The following is a 24179-nucleotide window of genomic DNA, read 5'->3' on the forward strand; positions in this document are numbered from 1 at the left end:
TATGTTCTACTGTCTCTTCCCACAAACACAGTCAATTTGATTCCTGTGTGTTCCATCTGATGAGGTCCATGTGTATAGTCACATTTTATGTTGCTTTAAAAAGACATTTGCAATGATTAAGTCACTGGTCTTGCAAAATTCTATCATGTGATCTCCAGCATTATTTCTATCACCAAGGCCATATTTTCCAACTACTGATCATTTCTGTTTGTTTCCAAGCGTCACATTCCAATCACCAGTAATTATCACTGCATCTTTTTTCAACTTTATGAGGCATGATTTGCATACAATAAAATGAACCCATTGTACAGTTTCATAAGTTCTGGCAGTATGTTTATATACACTCATTTAACCCCACCCCAATCAAGATATAGAACAATTTCACCACCCCAAAGTGGTTCTTTTGCATCCCCTCTTAATCCTTTGTGCAGGGTATAATCTTTACCTGAATGTTCTATAGATTGGGGACCAGTACCTAGTTGATGCACACTTGTAGTAGGACATAGGATATCATTTTTGTCCTTATGCTGAGCATCAGTCACAACTTTCATTCTGAGATACACAGATAGATCTGGACCACAACAAACAAACCAGGGCCATCTTAAGGAAGACCCCAGTTCCAAGCTCCTGATTCTAAAGACCAAGTAATTACCAGAACTGCCAACTTAGGCCACTTAGTAAATGGTCTGTAGGTTTCAGCAATGTAAGAATGCAGTGCAGCTCAAAGAACAAGCTCCCAGCAAGCAGCAAAGCTAGTCAGTCAGTCAAAGCAAGAAAAGGAAGACCCCTACATAGTGGTCATTGTCCAGAGCATAGTACCAGTAGTTACGGTCACCTGCAGAGGCTAATGAACCCCTACCTAAAATGTGGTTTGGTTATTGAGACTGAGGATGCCACCCATATACTAAGATAGTATGAGAAAGTTCATTACTCACGTGATTGAGATCTATAAGAAAAGCAGGGTAGACTTTCTCTGCTGGAACGGTTTCTCCCAGGCCCTCTCTACCTGAGAGACACAGCTTTTACTTTATATTTTCAGTCTACACCTTCAGATAAGTCAGCATACTGGTCAGTAGAGTATTCCTGGAAGCCATTCTTGCTCCAGCAGAGCTAGCAATATATACAACCTAATCCAACTTTCCTTAGCTACATCACAAACCTAACACTACAATCCTTGGGACATCAGAGTGGGGAGAGAGTGCATTTGACCTATAATATGTAACCTATTTCGTATATAGGACTCCTGGTTAGGCAGACTATATAATAATTGCTGGACTGCTAACCACAAGATTGACAGTTCTAACCCATCAGCCACTCCTTTGAAACCCTATGAGTTGGAACTGACTCAATGGCACTTAACAACTACAAAAATTTCTTCTATTAATAAATGTTCCTACATTTACAATCTATTCCATACATTTACAAATTTTACAAGTACAGATAATCTAGAGAACACATTTCTAGGGTTGTTCCCAGGGACTCACAGTAGAAAGAGGTCCTGAAACTTAAGTTCCATTAGCTTCATGATAAATCTGTTCTACATTCAATGATGTTATCAATATACTTTAATTACATGTTTAATCAATTTCAGGTTGAAGAAGTTGGTAGAATTCTTTAATTTCATCATCACTGGCTTTAGTGGTTGGTGGGTAAATCTGAATAATAGTGGTATTAGCTGGTCTTTCTTGTAGGCAAATGGATATTATCACAGATAGCAGTGTACTTCAAGACAGATCTTGAAATGTTCTTTCTGACAATGAATATGATGCCATTCTTAATTTCTGGTTCTCAGGATAGACTCAGACTCAGAATCCCCTATATCAGTCCATCTCACTTCACTAATGCTTAGGATATAGATCTTTATGCATTGCATTTCATTTTTGACAACTTCCATTTTTCCTAGATTCATACTTTGTACATTCCATATTCCAGTTATTAATGGATGCTTGCAGCTGTTTCTCCTCATTTTGAGTTGGTGGTGGTTATGTGTTGTGGAGTTGGTTCTGACTCATAGAGACCCTGTACAGGGTTTCCGAGGCTGTAAATCTTTACGGGAGCAGAACGCCTCATCTTTCTCCTGCGGAACAGCTGGTAGTTTCAAACTGCTGACCTTGAGGTTCCCAGCCCGATTTGTAACCACTATGCTATCAGAGCTCCTTGAGTTAGGTTGGTAGTAATCCCTTGTTGTTGTTGTTGTTAAATGCCATTGAGTCAGTTCCGACCCATAGCGACCCTATATAGGGTTTCCAAGGAGTGACTGGTGAGTTTGAACTGCGGACCTTGCAGTCCAAATGGCTTTGCAGTCTGGCGTATTAACCCACAGCACCACACCAGGACTCCAGTAATCCCCTAGGCTGATATTATTGTTTTCATTTTTGCTAATTAGGAAACTGAGGCATACAGAAGCTAAGTACCTTGCCCAAGATCACTAGGCTAAAAGTGATTTAGACAGACTTTTTTTATTATTTATTATTTTAAACTTTGCATTTAGTGAAGACTTACAGAGGAGGTCATCAGCTTTCCATTCAACAAATCATAGACTTTATTTCATCTCAATGATTGCAATCCCTTTCATGTAACAATGCTTCTTCCACTTTCTCTCTGTGTTTCCTGTTTCCATTCCTCCTTCTTTCCCAACCCTTCTGAACTTTGCTCTTGGCTAAAGGCTGCCTTTTAGATCTTGAATGGTTGACCATTCTATGGTAAGCATACTGCACTAATGTAGTTGGCCCTCTTTATACTTAACAATTGCTTGACTGAAAATTGAGCCATGGAGTAAGTTCAGTTCCCAACCTGAAGGGAGTTTAGACAGACTTTGACTCCACACAATGTGATTCTACATTCTATTTAGTTCACTCTTATGCTACATGAGGCCTCCTGGTGTGTTGCTGTAGGATCAGCACTGGACTGAGAACCACAAGGTAGGCTGTTCAACCCCACCAATTGCTCCTTGAAAACCCTATACAGGGTCACTATGGGTTGGAACTGACTCAACGGCTCTTAACAACAACAACATGCTACATGAACTACTTGATGCACTGGGTCTTGGTTGACTGTCTATTGCATGCCTAACACTCTGGAGATACAAGTATTAACTACCTGGTCACTGTCTTCAGGGAGTTTTAGATCTTCCTGTGAGGACATGCCGCCTACATCTTCCTATTCATCAAAGTGGTATGGACTCTAAGGCTTATCCCAAGGGTTTAAAGAACCAAGAGAACTCTTTTTGCTATAGAAGCCCTTATGGGAGAAATGCACCATAAGGATGAATTGGGTTTGAATGACCTGGATAAAGAGAAGGCAGAGAACATTCTATAATAAACTAAATTTTACTCGATTGTCCCCTTGTCTGTCGCTCCATCCTTTCCCCCTACCACTCTACTTGCTAATACTTTCCAGTCTCACTGACTGCCTTTCAGTTCCACAGCTTCCCCAAAGTGATTCCCACCCCAGGGCCTTCACAGTCACTATGAGCTCTGCCAGGGATACCCCTTTATCTGATTTTCCGGTGTCCGGACTTTCTCACCCTTCAGGTCTCTGATGTCACCTCCTCAGAGAGACCCTCCCTGTGAACACCGACTTGCATCCGTCTCCTTGCCTCTCTCACAAGCCGAGTTCACCCCTCACACTGTTTTATCTCCTATATTGCCCTCGTCACTCTCAGAAATTATCTTCCTCCACCACTGTGAGAGCAGGGGCTTCACGTATTCTTTTCACCACAGTGTTGAAGTGCCTGGGACAATACTCTGCACACAGTTAGCTCTCAAACAATGTTTGTTTCCATGAATAAATGGGCCTCTGTTGACTCATCTGAAAATTGAGAGGGTTGTCTTTTAATAGAGTTTTAACCCACAATAGTGCTTAACACTGGTTTTCAAGAGATTCTTGAAACTACTAAAGTTCAACATAAACTTTTGAGTGTTTGTGCATTTTTCCACAAAGCCCATGTTTCTCAGGAGTTAGTAATCCAAGAAAAGTCTTCTCTAGATGATCCCTTGATTGAAAATCCAAAAGCTGAGGCACTGCCTCTTCAATACATGGTCTGGCTGACTCCCAGATATCTGTTTGCCATCTGGATGTATGTATATTTTTATAGGATTGGTTGCTATAGCTCCCAGGCATCATAGACTAAAATTAACTTCAACTTTTTGTTTTCCTCATAAACAAAGATGATGATTTTGATGAGAATGAGCTAACAGAAACACCCACAGTCTTTGGAGGGGTTCCCATGTGGCCCTCAGTTAAGGAATTGGAAAGTCTTTAAGGACAGAGATCCCATCCCAAGGCCACTCCTGAGCCTTTGTGGAGAGACCCTGTTCCAGGAACCTTCAGAGGAGGAAAACTCAACAGGTTTTATCCAGGGATAAAAGCATCCTGAGGGTGCAGGGACTTCTGAAGCAAGGATGACTCAGGCCTAGCAACAGAGACCACTGGAACTAAAGCTGGTCCTTCTGGTACTACCAAGGGCTTTATTGGAAGGGAGAGAAGTACACACAGGGAAGACCTGGATTTCAGTCCCTGCTCTGCCGCTGGATGACTTTGGGCTCACCTCTTCTCCCATCTGCACTTCACCTTTTCCAATTACAAAATCAAACAAACAACACAATAGTAGTAATATGAGCCACTATTTATTAAACACCTACTATGTGCCACGCAGGGAGTCCTGGTGTGGCACTGTGTGTTAATGCACCAGGACTGCAAAGCCGTTTGAACTACAAGGTCAGTGGTTCAAGCTCAGCAGTCGCTCCTTGGAAACCCTACACAGGGCCACTAGGGGTCGGAACCAACTTAATGGCACTAACAACAACAACAATGCGCCTCACAGGTCCCTAGGTGGTACAAACAGTTTGCATCAACAACTAGCCTGAAAAAAAAAAAAAAAAAAGATTGGCTGTTTAGACCCAGCACCACAGAAGAAAGGCCAGATGGTTTGTTTTCATAAAGATTACAGCCAAGAAAACTCTACAGAGCAGTTCTACCCTATAACATATGGGGTCATCAGGAATGGGAAATAACTCAATAGCAATGGGAGGCTTTGTTTTATTTTGTTTTTAATGTGCCAAGCACTGAGCTTATCCATTTGCATATATTTTCTGATGTGATCCTTGTGAAGTAGGAATTATCAGTATCCCCATTTTATAGATGTGGAAAATGAAGCTTGGATAAATAATTGCCTAAGTACATACAGAAAGAATGTGGCCAATAGGGATTAAAACCCAGGTGTAAGGGACACCAGAGCTAATGCTTAGCCAATCTACTCCTCCACCCCACCACTCCACTCCTAGGTTTCCCTCCAGCTCTGACACTTGAGAATTCAAGACTCCAGTCACTTGGTAATCCTCTTCTTAATCAAGTAGGCTGTTGATTCAGCATTAGGTTGATCAGCTTTCCATCTTGCAAACGAACTCAATCTATGAAGGTCTCTGCTGTCTGCCTACCATACTTCCAGTCACTCTCCAGCTCTGCTCTCCTAGGTATCCAACCACTTTGCCTTAAGCCTGCTCTTCCTCACCTAGCACCATAGTCAAAGTCTTAGAACTCAAGAATGTTCCACTGCCCCATGTCTTGGGATTACCTCCGTATGCAGGGAAACTGACACTCCAGTCAGCATCAGCTAACTCATTCATTCATTTCTTCATTTAACCAATCTCCATTATACGTTGCTCAGACACTGGGGATATAGCAATAAGGATGTTAAAGACTCTGTCTTCATACAGCAACCTAGTTGGTGGAAACAGGCAACAAACTAGTTCCAGGTTGTCATAAGTTCCATAAATATAAGTAACAGAGTGACAAGAGAGTCAGAAGGATCAACTTCAGATAGAGTGGTCAAGAGAGGTCTTTACAGACAACAAAGTTGAATGATGAAAGGCAGTCAGTGACAAGAACTGGAGAAAGGGTGTCTTAGACTGCAGCAGAATAAGCACTCAGGGCCTGAGGTGGGGAGGATGTGACTTATTCAAGTAACTGAAAGTGAGGCTGGAATTACCCATTAGAGGAGATAGTCTCTTCCTCCTGTTTTCCTTCTTTTCCTGATCTTTATTCTTAACATTTTTACACCCTTTGGGTTACCTTTTGGGCTGCTAACTACAGGGTCAGCATTTCTAGTCCACTAGGCACTCCATAGAAGAAAGATGAGGCTTTCTGTTCCCATAAAAATTTACAGCCTTTGAAACACACCATAGGTCACTGAACCGGCACTTACCAACAATAACCTTTCCAACGTCTTTCCTCCTATACTACCTAAGTGAATGGGTAGTTCTGTGAGGGGTCAGGATATACATATTAGAACAATAACCTAATTGTTCTTAGACATGAAGAAACTGAGGCCCCAATCATCCAGCAGAGCTTGGAGGTCAAACCCAGTCTCCTGACCTCTGGTTCAGAGCTGGATTATTGGACCCACAGAGACCCTCCAGAGCCTCTGTCACCTGAGTCACCTGCTGGACCATCTCTGGGAGCTGGACTGGGACAAGGTGGACATCCAGCTTTCTAATGCAGGGGCAGGAACACCTGGAGAAAGCAATAGGTTTGAACTCTAGAAATGGATTAGGGAGGCTCTGATGATTTGGCTTCCAGCAAGAAAGAAAGCAGCCAAGCAGAAAGTTAAATAAATCAAAGCAGGGCCAAGAAACATCGCCTAAGGCCATGCACAGCAGTATCAGGATCTCCAGGTTTCAAATCTCCAGGTTATAAAACTGGAGAGTGGAAGAAAACTCAATGATGTGAGGCAGTAGGTATCCTGGACCAATTATGACTCTGAACTGGGAAGAGAAACAATAATACCCAATGTTTTCAGAGCAGACACTGGGCAAAGGACTTTACTCATCTTATCTCACTGTAGTATCCACAATAACCCTGTGAGGTAGGCACAATTATCATTCTCATTATATAGATGAAGCAGGATCATACACTGGACCACAAGGTCGGTTTGAACTACAAGGTCAGAGGTTCAAATTCTCACCAATTGTTCCTCGGAAACCCTATACAGTGTTGCTATAAATCAGAACCAACTCGACAGCACTTAACAACAACAACCACACATACAGATGTGGAAACAAAGGCACAGGGAACTAAAGAACTCATTCACCATGCTGAAGTCAGAAATCCACAAAAGTAGCTCATCTCTCCAGGATCTGTATGTTGGACTCCCGGCCGAGGCTGCCACCCTTCTCCATGTACCCAAGCCTACCCACCCTTGAAGTACACACTAAATCTTTTGTGTTCTTTCACAGACTGCAGACCATAAGACCCTTAAATTCTATTCAATCCCACAAACTCCTTACATAACCGCCAAAATTGAGACTCATTAAGTCTAGGGTCACAGGATGGGCAGCTAGGTCCCGGGTTCTGATCTAGATGCAGGCCCAGGCTGAGCCTAGATCTGGCCCACTCCAAATCTCTGAAGGCAGAGACTGGGCAAAGGCAAGCCCTTTGGTTTGAGGATTATGGGTTAAAATACTGAAATGCAGACTGTGCCTGGCTCAAAGTCAAGGTTACCAAGCTGAAAAGGTCAGGAAGCACTGCAGACTTTCTCAGTCCTTCACCTTGTTACTGTATCATTCCTCACACAGGCCCCCCCCACCAGCATAAAGACCTCATTGTCTGTCATGGGGCCTTTCGTCCCCTGGGCAGAGTGACCGCTGACCAGAGCAAGGCCAAACAGAGAAGGAAAAAATTCAACTTCGGCATTTCCTCCTCTTCATTTGCCATACTCCCAACAAGCAGCTTTAAGAAGTTTTTCCTCAGCTTTTAAAAATTCACAAAGGATTTTTATCCCCATAGTCTTATTTGAGAACCATATTCAATCTATTAGATAGACAAGTCAGAATTTGCTAAACACATTATGAACTTGAGGAGAAAGAGGCACCCTCTGTGAAGCTCAGATATTTGCTTGCCCAGGTCACACAGAGTTGGTTTCCAGAGAAGCTGAAATGACAGCTCCAAATTCGGCAAGACTCTTACCACCACACCAGTTGTCTTCACTTAGGTTTCCGGTGAGTTTGCTGAAACATCTCTTTCTCACAGAATATTCCTACCACTCCCCAGACTCCAATGTAAACAATTCTCACTTTGACACAAACCACCCGAGAAATGTTCATCTGAGTTCTGAGTTCGGTGCCACCCTTAGTAGGACCTGTTTTCTAAGGCCTTAGTTACTGTTTGTCCTTGAGCAGCTCACCTTTTGTCTCTAAGCCTCAATTTTAGTACCTATACTGTGTTGTTGTTGTTGTTGTTGTTGTTAAGTGTTGTCAATTCATTTCCATCTCATAATGATCCTATATAGGGTTTCCAAGGAGTGGCTGGTGAGTTTGAACGGCTTACCTTTCAGCTCAAATCAACTTTGCAGTCTAGCACATTAATCCACAGCAACATACTAGGGCTCCATCTGTACAACAAGTATGATTATAATAGGTAGAAAATCATTGTCAGATTCAAGAGAACATAGCTCTTAGAAAGTCAGCAAATACAAGAGAGAGGTTGTCCAGCTTTGGAGTGGGATCTCTGGACCTAGATCCTCAAGGAAGTTATTTAACTCCAGGAAATTTGGGGCATGCTATATGATTTCTAGTTTCAGCTTCTTCAAGTGTAAAACGTAACTTCCCTACTTCATGAAAGGTGCCCTGGTATTGTAGTAGGTTACACATTGGGCTGTTAAACGGAAGGTCAGCAGTTTGAATCCACTAGCTACTCCCTAGGAGAAAGATGGAAGCTTTCTGCTCCTCAAAAGATTTACAGCCTTCCTCTTTCCACAAGCAGCCTGAGGTAATCTCACAAAACGGTTTGTGATTCACTTGACCCAGAAAATCATGCAAATCCAGAGGTTCAAATCTCTGGGTCCATTTTAAGAACACCCATGAGATTCCCAGGTCATCAAGGGTATGCATATCTGAAAAGTCACCAAGTATCTGAAAGATATCACTTTGCAAAAGCAATGTGTACCATTCTGACATTACAATGATGCCATTGGTGGTGGTGGTGGTTATGTGCCGTGGAGTCAGTTCCAACTCATAAAGACCCTGTACAAGGTGTCAGAGGCTGTAAATCTTTATGCAAGCAGAAAGCCTCATCTTTCTCCTGCTGACCTTGAGACTAGCAGCCCGATTCGTAACCACTATGCTGCCAGAGCAGTGCGATTGGACACAGGGTCAGAGGTCCCAAAAAAGTGAATTTTTGCTGCTCATGCTTAAAAGCACAGAGTGCAGCGCTGAAGTTAAGGGTTTAGATGTAGACTCTCTGGTCATTGAGCACAGCCTGGCCAACAAAGCCCCTAAGATGCACCACCGAATTTATAGAGCTCATGGTTGGATCAACCCCTATATGAGATGACCCTCACTGGAAAGGAACAAATTGTTCTTAACCAGAAGAGGAGGTTGCACAGAAGAAAAAGATATCCCAGAAGAAACTGAAGAAACAAAAACATATGGCTCATGAGTAAGTTAAACTTGAAATAAAATGAAAATACAAGTAAAAAAATTTTTTTTAAAGATTTACAGCCTTGGAAATCCTATACAGAGTTGCTACGAGTCTGAACTGACTTGATGGCACACCACCACCACTACTTCATAAGGTTCTTATGAAAATTAAATAATATATGTAGTGCATTGGACTCATTGCTACACAAGCTAAACACTCAATACATGTTAGCTACCATATGGTGTGGGGCTTGGTAACCACAAGGTCAGTGGTTCAAACTCACCAGAGCACCTCTGAAACCCTACACAGTGTTGTTATGAGTCAGAACCAATTCAACAGCACTGAACAACAGCGCTGTATGATTGTGTTGTTGTAAAGTGCCATGGAGTCAGTTCCAACTCATAGAGACCATTTATAGGGTTTCCAAGACTGGCTGGTGAGTTTGAATCACTGACTTTGTAATCCAGTGCTTTCTCCCATAGTGCCATACCAAGACTCATCTAATATTTTCCAGGGTATGGTCCACAAAAGATTAGCCCTAAAACATATTCTAGAAGAACAAAAAGAGTTGGGGAGAGGGGCTAGATTGCATCGTGGAATCCTGAGGTCAAATGAGTTGGGGAAATGCTGCATTCACCACTTTCCTTTGTTGAGATTACAGAAACACATTAGGACAGTGGTGGTGGTGGTGGTAGCTTTGTGCTGTGGAGTCGGTTTCTACTCATAGCAAGCCTGTATGGGGTTTCTGAGGCTGTAAATCTTTATGGGAGTGGTAGATGCTTTGAAAATTTCTGCAGAAAAGACAAATTGAACTCCATTTAATTCCTCACAGAGCCCTGTTTAACTTGATCTTCTAAATGTATCCCACAGAACTTGTGTTTCTCATGAAAAACTCTTTGGAAAATGTTTATTTGGTCCAACATCCTCATTTTAAGAAGAAATGTGAGGGTATAGAGAAAGGTAGGCTCTCCACTGAGTAGTACCAAATCTGTCTGGGTGGGGCTAATGAAAGAAGATGGGAATAGGTCCCTTGAGGTACAATGGTGAATAATTGTTATCAAGACTGACTGTGAGTGTTGGAAATGTAAAAGTGGACGTTTTGTGGCAAAAGGAGGGGACTGGTTGACTTTGCAGTCCAGGAGCAGAGGTCTTTGGGACCATCAAGGGAGAAGAGTGGAGTGAGAGACCCTACCCAGAGAAGCAGTGATACCAGAGATGGAGGCAGAGACGACATTGTGGAGAGATGGAGCAGCCAGGGACTCTAGAGCCAGAAAGGGAGAGGAGCTGTGTGATGACGACAGGGGGGCAGGCTTGCAGGGTATACCCTGTGGTTGGTTCATGATACATGGAGGTGATTGTAACCATGGCAATGAAACCACATATGATAGGATGAATGTAAATCTAATATTCTCCTTCATAAACTATCACATAATTCACACACAAAAATTTAAAAAAAAAAAAGGAAGAAGAAGAAGAAACAGAGGCCCAAAGAGGTGAAGTGACATGTTCAAGACCACCCAGCCAGTAAATGATAGAGCTGGGACTTGATTCCTAGAAACAAAACAATTGGTCAATTGCTCTTTCTATGAAACCACACTGACAAATACCTAAAGACATGCACTTTTTAAATGTCAGCGAGTTGTATTAGTAGGTTTGAACCTCTTTAGCTGTTTTTCTGAGCTCTGAGTCCATGACTTTGATGGCCCAGGGCTCCCTTGGGCCTACTTTGTCTCCGTCTGACCCGGCGGGGTTGGAGGAGCTCAGCAGTAGATTGGTTCTGTCTGCTTCCATCTCGGGTCTGTAACTTGGCTGCTGCTGGGCGAGGGCCAGGGAACACTCACTTGCAGCCACCAATTTTCTTTTGAAACCCCACATGCCTGGAAATCCTTTCTGAAGGAGGAGGTGAAAGCTCAATAACCCAACCCAGACAACGTGGCAACTCTTACATGTTTCCTGACGTGGCCCACAAACCAAACCTCTCTTCAGTTAGCAGCTGTGGGGCTGGGAATAATGACAAGACTAGTGTCCAGCAACGTGGCAGACTGCTCAGTGATCAGCTGGCCTGAGGGGCAGCCTGGAAGCTCCATCCTGTCTTCAGGCTCCCAGACCTGGGCCACGTGGAGCGTGGAGAAGGGATCTGGCCAAAACCTATAAGCCCCCTTCTCCAAACCAAGTTTTTTTCCTGCATTTTGGAAACAAGACAGCTCTAACTGACCTCTTTAGAAGTTAATTCACTTTGGCCCTTATAAAAGTTCAAGGAAAAGTGGATGACAGAATCTTTAAACGAACTTTTTGAAGACCCCTTGTATGTCCCCTCTGTCCCCATGCCTGACCCTTATACATTTCCTCAAGGACTCCTGGGACCAGCTTTAAACAGCGAACCAAACCATAGGTTGACAGTTCAAATCCACCAGCAACTCCTAGGAAAACATATACATAGTTCTATGAGTTGGAACAGACTTGTTGGCACTAACAACCGCATACGTTTCCTCAGGCTCGTGGTTTTTCTAAGGGATCTTAGAGTTAGTTTTCTAATTGTGTTCTGTGGAGTTCCTGGAGGTCCATGCAGAAGTTTTGAGCTGGGCAAAGGAGGACCAAAGGGACAGGTCTCCGGGCAGCCACCCATCTCTGCCTGCACCAGAGCAAGACTGCTCATATCTGTTTGGTATATTAGAATTTTGCATAAGATTTCATTTCTAAAAATACATTTAAGGAGCTCCGGTAGGAAGTGGTTGTGAGTTGGGCTTCTAGCCTCAATTCAAAACTCCCATTCGTTCTGTGGGCAAACGGTGAGGCTTTCTGCTCCCATAAGAATTTACAGCTTTGGAAACCATAGGGTCGCTATGAATCGGAAACCGACTCCACGGCACACCACCACCACTACACCAAAAAAGAAAAACATTAATTTATTTCCAACCCACTGGATTTATGTTGTTGTTGTTGTTGTTGTTATGTGCTGTGGAGTCGGTTCCGACTCATAGCGACCCTACACAGGGTTTCCAACACTGTAAATCTTTACGGGAGCAGACCGCCTCATCTTTCTCCCACGGAACCGCTGGTAGTTTCGAACTGCTGACCTTGCGGCTAGCAGCCGGATTCGTTAATATTGGATTTATAGGTGAAGAAAATACACCCTAGAGAAGGGAGTAGTTTGTCCAAGGACACAGAATATCACTAACTATATTAGGAACCGTGGGAAAGAGGAAGTTCCCAAGACCCACGTGTGAGCCACAAAAGAACCAGGCCACAGCATGGTCACAGTGTGGTCACTCTAGACTGGCAACCAGAAGTAGGGACCCAGAGGGAGGAAGAAGGGATCCCATCTATCAGCCCAGTATCATCCCAAAGGAAAAAATCAGGGATTACAGGTGCTGTGGAGGATTTTATCTTAGAATATTAATGGAGAGATACTCAGGCTTGGCAGACATAAACTCCTTTATTGTAAGGCAATGCATGCAAATAATGCCTCATAACATTTCTTTAGAACAGGAGATCAAAATTAATAATTACATTTACAATGTTAGTTCAATGGTGACAGTCCACACCTTTAGACCTTCAGGCCTTTAACTTTTCTTTTTTTTTAAAATGTTTTATTGTGAATTATATGATAGTTTACATGGCAGAACATTAGCTTTACATTCATCCTATCGTATATTGCCATGGTTACAATCCCCTCCACGCACCATCAACCAACCAAAGGGTATACGCTACAAGCCTGCCTCCCGGTGATCAACACACAGCTCTTCTCCCTCTCTCAGGCCTTTACATTTAACAAGACATCTTGAGAGGAAGGCTTAACCATGACACAAACACTTTAGAAGTCCCTCAGAGCTAGGGTCCAAGATCAGTGGCAGTGGCTAGAATTAGTTTCATCTCTGCTTTATTCCAGTGAGTGATCCAAAATTTAGGATTTATATGTGAATTTGTCACCTTGGTGCCACACAAGGGCAAGTATGTTGTATCTTTTTTTCCAGGCTTTAGAGAGAAGAGATGAAGCAGCTTCTCTTCAAGGTTAGAGATGAGGGAGGCTCCCCAGATTTATCTTTTCTGATGTTATAGCATACTGGGTCACAGCGAATTTAGAGATTACTTGCTTTCTTTACATACTTTGCATGCTTCTATATTTCTATGTCTAAATAACTTTCCTACAACTTACAGCATCTAATTGCTCTTAGTTAATGTTAGAGAACCTCTCAAAGGTAGACCTATTTTTATTTATAAGTTCACACCATGAGTGCTTTTGCAGAGCATTTTGAAAGTTAATACTGACTTTTACAACTTACATGACTTGAGATCATTATAGAATCATCCAGAGCATCTGGGAAGCGAACTCAAACAGCCTTTGGGACAAACAGGTAACCTAGACTTAAGCAGATGATAGAAGGAGGTTTCAAAATGCTTGTGGAACAATTCCATTATCTTCTCATTCTATTTTTCCAAGGACTTCTTGAAGTCCCCTCATATATCAGAAGTGGGGCCCATACCCACTGGAGAGCACATGCCCCTCTCAGAGACACTCAGAGCCTTCTCTCCCCCATTTTTAAACATTGTTTCCTACAAACAAAATCCATCAGGTAGAGAAATCTCCGCTGGGGCTGCAATTGTGTTACCTTTATTTATTTAATTTTAAAAAACTGTAGTTCGGGTGAAAGTTTGCAGAGTAAATTAGTTTTCCATTCACCAATTTATATGCATTTTGTTTTGTGATCTTCGTTGCAGTTCCCTCAACATAACAGCACTCTTCCCAGTGCCTCCCTAGGTTCCCTGATTCCATCCATTCTTTTTCCCTGCCCCTTCCTTATTTTGTTGCCTTTACTGATGGGAATTGAATTCACCTTTCTGTTTCCTGCTGGGAGAAAGACCAAAATCTTAGCAACCTCCTGGCTTTGAAAAATGTAAAGTAACCCAACCTCTTTCTCCCCTGCTCCCTCTTTTCCTTCCTTCCTTCTCACTCCTCATCATCTTGTGTCTCTTCTCTCCTTCCCCTTTGCTTGTCCCCTTCTGTTTCTGTGCTTGGAATCCTCTTGAAGAGTTCTAAACAAGGAGCTAAGAGACATGTGGTTCCTCACCCAATCAGTCAAATGCCTTGGGTAAGTCATTTGCCCTCTCTGCACCTTGGTTTCCCATTGTAAAATAAGGATGTTGAGTTGGGTCATAGTTTCCAAGCTATGGCTGGAGCTCAGGTCTCCCCTTTCTGTCCTCAGAAGTAGCTGTCCTTTGATTATTTTAATAGTGTTCTCTCATAGAAACAAAGAGTTCAGCAAATAAAACTTTTAAAGTCACTGGGTCATGTAACACAAAGGTCTTCCAGTCTTTGAAGTCAGTGGTTTCCTCCTCTCTTTCTCTTCCATCTCCTGCTTCTCTCTTGCCTCTGGATTCCTCACTCCAGTACTCAGGGCAGATTTGCTAGCAGAGCCTTCTGATTCTTCAGGGTTGCAACTCTAAAGTCTACCCTGTTATCTCTCGGGAGGTTGGAATCTGCCTTTCCACTAGCAACATGGGAGGAGAAATAATTTGCTTTTTGAAATCCCAGAACAGTGATCCCCTCCCACTCTGAGACACCCAAGAGCCATGAGAAATCACAGCCAGCTCCCCCATCTTGACCCCTAGTCCCCATACTGAGATCTCCACCTCCTTTCACTCCCCCGCTAAGCTGCCTCCCAGCTCCATCCAAGTTGGGTTATTCTACTGATTCAGACATTTTTGTGGTATGAAATCATCTCCGCCCCACCAGCTGAAGCCTGGAGCTGGCTACAGCCTGCCCTCCCTTTCTTGCCACGTCCCCACACCCTCAGCACCTCTCTCCTTCAGACACTCAGAGTTTCCACTTGGTTTCCTTCCAGTTCTGAAAAGAAATGCAGACAGAGCGGCAGGGGCATGTCTGATTCAGCTCTGTCCCTTCCCCACAGCTCCTGGTGCAGGGCCTGGCACATGTCCACTCCCAGGAAAAGGGGATTCAAATGTATGTGTCAAATCAAAAACAGAAAGTGACAGACAGTAACAGAGTCTCAGAGAGTTGGTTGGGAGAAACAAAGAGACAGAGGTAGGAAAATGGAGAGGAAGAGACTACCACACAAAAACAAATGTGAGGAAAGCTTGTCCAAAACTTGGCAATAAAACGAAAGGGTGACTATGCAGCCTTGCAGTGTTAGAGATGGCCTAACAAATCCTCCAAGGATCATCTTATTCTCTAATGGATGCGACTTTATTTGATTTGCTGTTTACTATTAATTAGGGATCTGACTCTGTGAGGTTACACGTTAACTCATAGATTTCTATTCAGTTAAAACTAGAAGCCTGGAAACAAGATGGCAGATCGGGTAGAAGTGCAGTTAGGAGCTCCATCTGCAACAACACATAATACCAGACCAAGCAGGCTCAGGGGATGGTACCAGAACTCTGAACTACATATAAAGGAATATTTAGGAGGTTGGAACACTTACAGCCAGTGGAATTTGTAGCAGAAGCAAGAAATCCAGGGCTTTCTAATCCAAGGTGCTCATCTGCTCCCAGAGCCGCCATCTTGGGTGAAGCTGAATGGGGTAAGGATCAGGGTAGTTATGGATGCCTGAGAGAACCACGGAGATAAAGGTGTGGACATTCTTCTTTTTTGGTATCTGTTCATTGGTCTCTCATTGTCTGCACACCTCCATTCTGGTGACTAAAGGGATGCCTGAATGAATGGACACCCCAGCCCCACCTCTGGAGGGTTCTACTACACATGCACACAGATCTCAAAATGTAAAGTGAAGAGTTTCCACTTAAAACCAAACAGCAGTGAAAATGGTCACAACTGGTCCTGAACTGTTTATCATTAGGAAAAACAGTTTCCTGAACACAATCACTGAACGGGGATTGTGGAGTGGGACAGGCAGACTAGAAAGGAAATAGGCTGAAAATTAAGTCCTGAGTTACGTCACAATGAACAACAGTGGCATCTTGAAATTTCTCAGGAAGAAGAGTTAAAAGGGAAGCCCATCTCCTGATCACATGTACCTGGAGGCAATCAGAAAGCATAAAAAATACCAAAATATATATCCATCTAAGTATTAAGGCCACAGAAAACTCCTGAATATGCCCCCAAAAATAGAAGCAGATGAGCATATCAGCACATGTCCAGAAATGAGATAAAGTGACTGAGACAAATGAGCTGGAAGTAGAACTACACTCCATACTGGAAGATGAGCAGACTTTGGAAATGCCTGAGAAGGATTTCAGAAAAACATTTATAAAATGTATCAAAACACTTTACAATGGAGTTGAGAAAAATAATGAAGAATTCAGGAAAGTGCTACAGGAACAATCAAATAAGAGAGATACAGCATTGGCAACAATTCAAAACCTACAGAAAGAAGTCCAAATTAAGAATAACAGAAATGGACAACACACTGACAGGGCAAAGGAGTAGAATTGAAAAGATGGAAACCAGAGCTAGTAAGCTGGAAGATAAATCTCTCAACACTATTAAGATAGACGAACTAGCAGAAAAAAAGGATAAAAAAATCTGAAGAAGGTCTAAGATTCATGTTGGACAATATAAAGAGAAATAACTTAAGAATTATCATTGTGGTGGGTGCTTTAGAGGGAGGTGGAGGGAGGCGATGGTAGAGCACAGAGTAGGGGCAGACACACCATAGTTTGGGTGTTGGGGAGGGCAATGCAAGAAGGGGGAGGAGGAGGAAGAACAAGATAGATAGGGAACACTGAGACAGGCTTGCATGTCCTAAGTGGGGCAGAGGTAAATAGTGATGCATGCTCAACCTTGAAACAACAGGGCTCTGTGACACATGGATCTAGGCATAATTTGAAGAGGGGAAATAATATTAAGATGCTTGATTGTCTTATGAATATTGGTTTCCCTTACCTACTATTGTAAAATAGACACTTGAGTGGGATAGAAAGGAATGTCAGAAAATATGATCACATGAAACTTGTAAGCCTGTCTTCAGCCTATAATTGATTGGAATACCTAAAAAGGGTATTGCCAAATGAAATAGGCCTCTTGCAAAGCCTTTGCAGAGTATAGAACCTTACGTGGAATCCTAAGTCTGATCCAGAACCTTCTGAGGTGGGCCATTCCCACTAGCAAGGACAAGCAGACCAGCCTGGAACAGCTAGAGCAACAGAAGATAGATCTTCAAAGAAAGATCATCAGGAAAACCCCCCAAACAAAAATGTCAGAATGACTGGCTACTATAAGAATAAGCAAGCTGTTTGCCAGGAAGACATCAAGGCTAGCAATCAAGTTTCTTCAGGACAATCTCCCCTCTAAGACTGAAACTCAAAGGGAACACATGAACAGGCATGTAAGTTTGCTGGTGATCACACTGGTCTACTGGTGAGTGGAAGAGGGGGAAAGGCAGCAATGAAGAAATGGGCTGAGTTCAACCACAGTCCATTGACTCCCGTTGACCTGGAGATGAGAAAGAGAAGAGGAAGGACTGGTTGTTCCAAAGTGTGGTAAAACCTGGGGACACTTGAGCCCATGGACTAGGACATAGCCACAGAGAGCTAGAGCTGAGAGTGAAGCATCCAGCTGATATGAAGTGAGGAGAGATGCACAAGAACACCCAAACTTGCAGATAGTACCCATTTAACCTAGACTTACGCTTGATAATCAGAACTTGACTAGAGGAAGATTATACACACACACACACAAAAAAATTTTTTTATATAAAGGAAACAAGGGTAAATTGCTACAATTTGATGAACCTGACCTATACTCATGGAGGTAGTAACTCTAAATACCAACAGAGAGGGAAGGAGTCTTCACATCAAGTATCAATGATATCCCCTCTGTACACAGGGTAGATAGGGATAGGCAACTTAGACATTGGCTACCTAAAATGAGGGGGGTGATAAAGGCACGAAGTAACTGGTATACAAGGTTTCAAGAGGGATTCTAGTTTAAGAGTATGGGGGAGGGGGGAAGGGTATGGAGGAGAAGAAAAAGTCCCCACTGAATAGTTTTCATCTTGTCTAGATGGGTCTGGTGAAAAGAGATGGGGATAAGATTCATATGATTCCGTAGTGAATAATTGTTATCATGACTAATTGCAACTGTCACAATTGTAAAGGTAGAAGTTTTGTAACAAAAACAGGGGAGTGGTTAATATTACAGTCCAGAAACAGAAGACCCTAGGACCATCAAGGGAGAAGAGCACAAGCAGAATGCAGGACCTTATCCAGAGAAACAGAGACACCAGAGTCGGAGGCCAAGATGGGGTCATGGAGAGGAGGAGCGGCTGAGGACTCTAGATTCATGGGAAGAGAGGGACTAAAAGCTGGTGGTCAGGAGGCAGACTTGCAGAATGTACCCTTTGGAGGTGTAAATTATTATATATGTCTGAATGTGTTTTTTGTTTGTTTGTTTTTAAAAAAGTTAAAGTGAATAGAGAGAAATACTGTTAACTGATGGTATATGAAGGGGATTATAATCATTGTAATGAAACAAGATGTATGATTTGTTGAATGTAAAACTGATGATCTGCCCTGTAAACTTTCATTCAATCCACAATAAATACCTTAAAAAAAAAAGAACTAAAGTGGATAGAGAGAAACACTGTTAACTGATGGTACTTGGAGGGGATTATAATCATTGTAATGAAATAAGATGTATGATTTGTTGAATATAAAACAGATGATCTGCCCTGTAAACTTTTACTCAATCCATCATAAAAACCTTAAATTAAACAACAACAACAAAAAATAATAATAAGAAGAAGCCTGACAGTTAGTTGTATTGAATTGTAGATTTGATACAGTTTTGTATCTAATCTAGCATTCTTAACCCAGCATTCTTTCAGTGACTATATGTACATAATATTGCTTCAAAATCTTTTTGGACCAACTTTACCAATTGCTTTTGAGTCCATTCTGATTCATAGCAACCCCATGTGTGTCAGAGAAGCACTGTGCTCAATAGGGTTGTCAGTGGATGATTTTTCATAGGTACATTGCTAGGCCTTTCTCCTAGACACCTCTGAGTAGATTCAAACTTCCAACCTTTCAGTTAGCAGCTAAACATGTCAACCATTTTTACCACCCAGAGATTCCAGGTAATGTGAACAGTCTCTAAAATGCATATCTGATTGTATAACCTCCCTGCCTAAACATTTTACAACTTCTTACATATCGACTGCCTCATTATCTGACATTTCACATTTACAACAGTCAAATATCTAATCCAACTGTCTTTCATATTAACAACATACATACGCCTGGCAATAATGTAAATCTAGGTGTGAGACAAGAGGAATGCTGGCGGTGATGATTAAGGTCATGTGGTTTGTTATGTGATGATGATGTAATGTGGTAGTTGTGTAGGGATAGAGTCCTTCTCCATTTTGTGATCTGATGTAATCAGCCTCCATTTTCACATGCGTTTATTTTGCTTAACAACCTGGTCCTTGGAACCTAACCAATAAGTGAGAAGAGGGTGTATTCCCTGCAGGGGAGCCTTAAAACCCCTGAAGGGGTCTTACAGTCCCTGTATAACTTGGCCTACCTCTCCAGCCTCATCTCTCAACACTCCCACTCCTTTCATTTCTCCATACACCTGTAATAAACTGATCCATTTATAATTTGCAGTCCATCAATTCCTAGTGCCTTGTTCTTTGCCAATGCCTTCACTGCACCTTGGACTTCTTCAGTTTCATTGGTTCTTGGATCATATGCTACCTCCAGCTATGTTTCTACTAACTGTCTTCTCTGCAAGTGACAAGTTTTCCTGTGGATTTGATCTGCTCATTCCTATGATCCTTCCATTCTCAACTTAGACATCTATTCTTTTAGAAAGCTTTTCTGACTCCAAAGTCTGAGTTAGGTTGTTGTTGTTTTTAAGTGCCCTCAAATCAATTCTCACTCATAGTGACCCTGTATTGGGTTTCCAAGGAGTGGCTGGTGGGTTTGAACAGCTGAACATTGAGGTTAGCAGTTCAGCCCTTATCCTACAGTGCCACACCACATATCACCCCTATATGCTCCATAATTATTTACACATTTGTCTTGCTCATTATTCTGTGTGTTTTATGAGAGCAGAACTATGCTGACATTGTTTTCCATTGTGTCTCTAGCATGTAGCACAGTGCCTGGCCCAGAAGAGAAGTTTAACCACTCATTTGAGTAGATATAGCTTTATCTTGAGCTGAAAGGCCTGGGAAAGGCCAGAACACCTCTTCTTGTAAGGGACTCTTTTATTCCTGATATGTATACAATCTGTATGCTTTCCAACCACATTTGATTCTGTAGTGTTCTTAAACTACGTATGTATTAAGCATAAACATATGAGCTTCCAGAATGCTTTTTACACTGTTATGATGTTTTTACAAGCTTTTAAACACATAAGTCATTTATAATGTGAAGTTGGAAATAGAGAATTTCTGAATGCTTTTTTAATGTTCTTTAACTACTAACTGAAAGTTGTTTAGAAAGTTATCCCTGAAAATAGATAAAGTATGTCATACATCATTTTGTAGCAAGGAGGAGAGTGATTAACTTTGCAATCTAGGAGCAGAGGTCCCTGGGACCATCAAGGGAGAGGAGTGGAGAGTGGGACCCTACCCAGAGAAACAGTGATGCCAGAGATGGAGCCAAAGATGATGACGAGGAGAGATGGAGCAGCTGGGGACTTTAGACCCAGAGAGGGAGAGGGGCTGTGTGCTGATGACTGGGGGAGGCAGGGGGCAGGGGCGCAGGCTTGTAGGATATACCCTTTGGTTGGTTGATGATGCAAATGTTATCTTTGACACTATCTGAAGACTGAGAGCTTGCTGAGATATTTCTTGTGGCAACTGACCTTGGGGGACATCCTCTGAACTCAATGGGTGGTTGCGTCTCCTCCCTGAGACCTGAAGCCTAAAGATTTGGGCTCTCACTTTGATGCTGTAATTGTCAATTCTGATTCTCCAATGCTAAATGAATGACTTGAGGTCTTACTTACATGCCTTTCCATGACTACCTCACAATAAACTAAATGTGTTCATTGACAAACCTGGGCAGAATTTTATTCTTAAGATAAAGTTCTCCAGGGTAATAGCCCTCCAATAACACAGTCCTCTGCCTCCCCAGGTTTTGAGGGAAACATCTAAGCTTCTCTGAGGTCATTACTAAGCCCTTCAGGCCATGGCTGACTTGTGAGCCAGGAGCAGTTGGGGCCTGGCCTGAATCCAGGCAGGAGATCCTTCCACCCCTTAAGTTCCTTCTCCAGTTTCTAACCCAGGATTTCAGCCCAAGGACAGATAGTGTCTAGCCTCCCTCAGCTGCTCGGCTGGCCAAGGAATAAGAAAGAGAGCCCTGTACTCCCTGGGAGGGCAGCCAAGGGAGGGGGGCTGGGAATGGTGGGGAGGTGGTAGCAGGGCAGTGGAATTCTCAAAAGAGTCCAGGTACTGGTTTCCATTTCAGGAGCTCTCAGTGACCTTCCAGAACTCTCTTCTCTTTCCAATTAAAAATATTATTTCCCTAACATTTTGAAGAGCTGTACAGAATGGTACAGAAAAAGACAGCCAAGGAAGTGCCAAGTGGCAGAGAAGATCATTACCTAAAATACAAAGTTTCTCCAATAAATATATGACATGAAAAAAGGAGAAGGTGGGAATGAGGGCTAGATGATTTAATTCCAATAGATTAAAAGAGCTGAGGATGGCTTTCTTTAGACATGTTATCAGCAGGGACCAATTCCTGGAGAAAGACATTGTGTTTGGTAGAGAGTCAGCAAAAAAGAGGAAGACTTTTCAATGAGATGGAGTACCACAGTGGCCGCTACAACACCTCCTACTCAAACTACCTGTGAGGATGGCACAGCACCAGGCAATGGTGGCTTCCGCTATACATGGGGATGCTATCAATGGCATCTGAGAGCAGTAACAGATTACAAGAAACACAAGAACAAAATGTAGGATGTAGGAATCCTTGGATCTGGATTCAAACCAATTTAATATAGATACTTTAGAGACAAACTGCAAAATTTGAACATAAAGTAAGTATTGCATTATATTAAAGAATTAATGTTAATTTTGTTATATATGATAATGGAATTATGGCTACATTAAAAAAATAAGACTTTCTATGTTGAATATATATTCTGATATATTTATGGTATAAAGAGCTCTCTGGTAGCATAGTGGTTATGAATTGATCTGCTAACCTCATAGTCAGTAGTTTGAAATTACCAGCTATTCTGCCAGAGAAAGCTGAGGCTTTCTGCTCTGATAAAGATTTATAGCCTCAGAAACCATATATAGGGTCACTATGAGTCGGAACAGACTCCACGGCACATAACCACCAACCAAAGTTACAAGGCATGATATTTTAATTATTACTGAAAAAAGTATATGAGAGGGTGGGTATATAAAGCAATAGTGACAAAATGTCAATAGTACTTAAAGCTGGGTGATGTGTAACGGTGAGTTATTTTTTCCCTTGCGTTAGGAAATGCTTGAACATTTCCATAAGACATTAAAAACAATGGTACAGTTGTTGTTAAGTACCATGGAGTCGGTTCCGACTCATAGTGACCCTGCACAGGGTTTCCAAGGCTGCAAATCTTTACGGGAGCAGAAAGCCTCATCTTTCTCCTGTGGAACAGCTGATAGTTTCGAACTGCCGACCTTGAGGTTAGCAGCCCGATTCATAACCATTACGCAGTGTTAAATAAATGCTGTTATTTGTGAAGACTCTGAGTCTAAAGTCTTCTCCTTTATTAAGAAGGGAATGATTAGCAAGTGCTAGAATATGTTTGTGTTGTTAAATGCCATCGAGTCAATCCCGGTCCATAGCGATCCCGTATAGAGTTTCCAAGGAGCGGCTGGTGAGCTTGAACCGCCGACCTTGCAGTTCAAACGGCTTTGCAGTATGGCGCTTTAACCCACAGAGCCACACCAGGAGATGATGTTAGATGTTAGCAATCTATTAACACCAGGTTAAGACAGTCTCCTTTACATAAGAAGGTTGGGAAAATAACTTATAAAGAAACAATTTGTTCACTATGTAGATTCTTAAAAGCAGAAGCGAGGGTGGTGAAACTTTCTGTCACATACTTTGGGCATGTTATCAAAAGGGACCAGTCACGGGAGAAGGACATCATACTTGACAAAGTAGAGGGTCAACGAAAAAGAGTAAGACCCTCAACAAGACTGACTGACACCGTGGCTGCAACAATGGACTCAAGCAGTGATTGTGAGGATGGTGTAGGACCAGACAGACAGTGTTTCCATTGTACAGAGGATCGCTATGAGTTGGAACTAACTCAATGGCACCAAACAACAACAAATATGGATCTAGTATTATTTCATGTTAAAAAATCTTCAGGAAAAAAGAAGTGGTAAGCACCCCACCTTGAGAAACTTTGGTTGTTGTTGTTATTGTGAAGTGCAATTGAATCAGTTCCAACACATAGCGACCCTGTAAATGGTTTCTGAGGAGCAGCTAGTGAGTATGAACAGCCAACTTTGCAGTTCAAACTAACCTTGCAGTGGAGTGCTTATCGTACAGTGCCAAAGTAGGACTTGGAGAAACTTTGGAATATATTCTAAAATGTGCCTAAGACTGGGAGGCAGGGAATCTGGAGTCCAATTCTTGCACAGTTATGGCCTTACAACTTAATTTGACTTCTCTTATTTTGAAGATAAGGAAACAAAGATAAGGGGACTTTCTATGGAGGAAGTCAGACCAAAAGTTCTCTAGGATCTTAATTGTTTCTAGCTGTCACTCAGTAAATAATTAGTACATGTTTGAGAACTCATTCAGTCATTCAACAATTATTT

At 42.3% G+C, this 24179-nt stretch overlaps 1 pseudogene; it reads left to right on the forward strand.

Annotated features, from left to right (window-relative positions):
* The first annotated feature begins 2770 nt into the window (after nucleotides 1-2770).
* Nucleotides 2771-9439, forward strand: LOC102836190 (annotated as a pseudogene).
* Nucleotides 9440-24179: the final 14740 nt, after the last annotated feature.

This window comes from Chrysochloris asiatica, unplaced genomic scaffold (genome assembly GCF_000296735.1).
Source record: "Chrysochloris asiatica unplaced genomic scaffold, ChrAsi1.0 scaffold00057, whole genome shotgun sequence".
Classification (NCBI taxonomy): Eukaryota; Metazoa; Chordata; class Mammalia; order Afrosoricida; family Chrysochloridae; genus Chrysochloris; species Chrysochloris asiatica.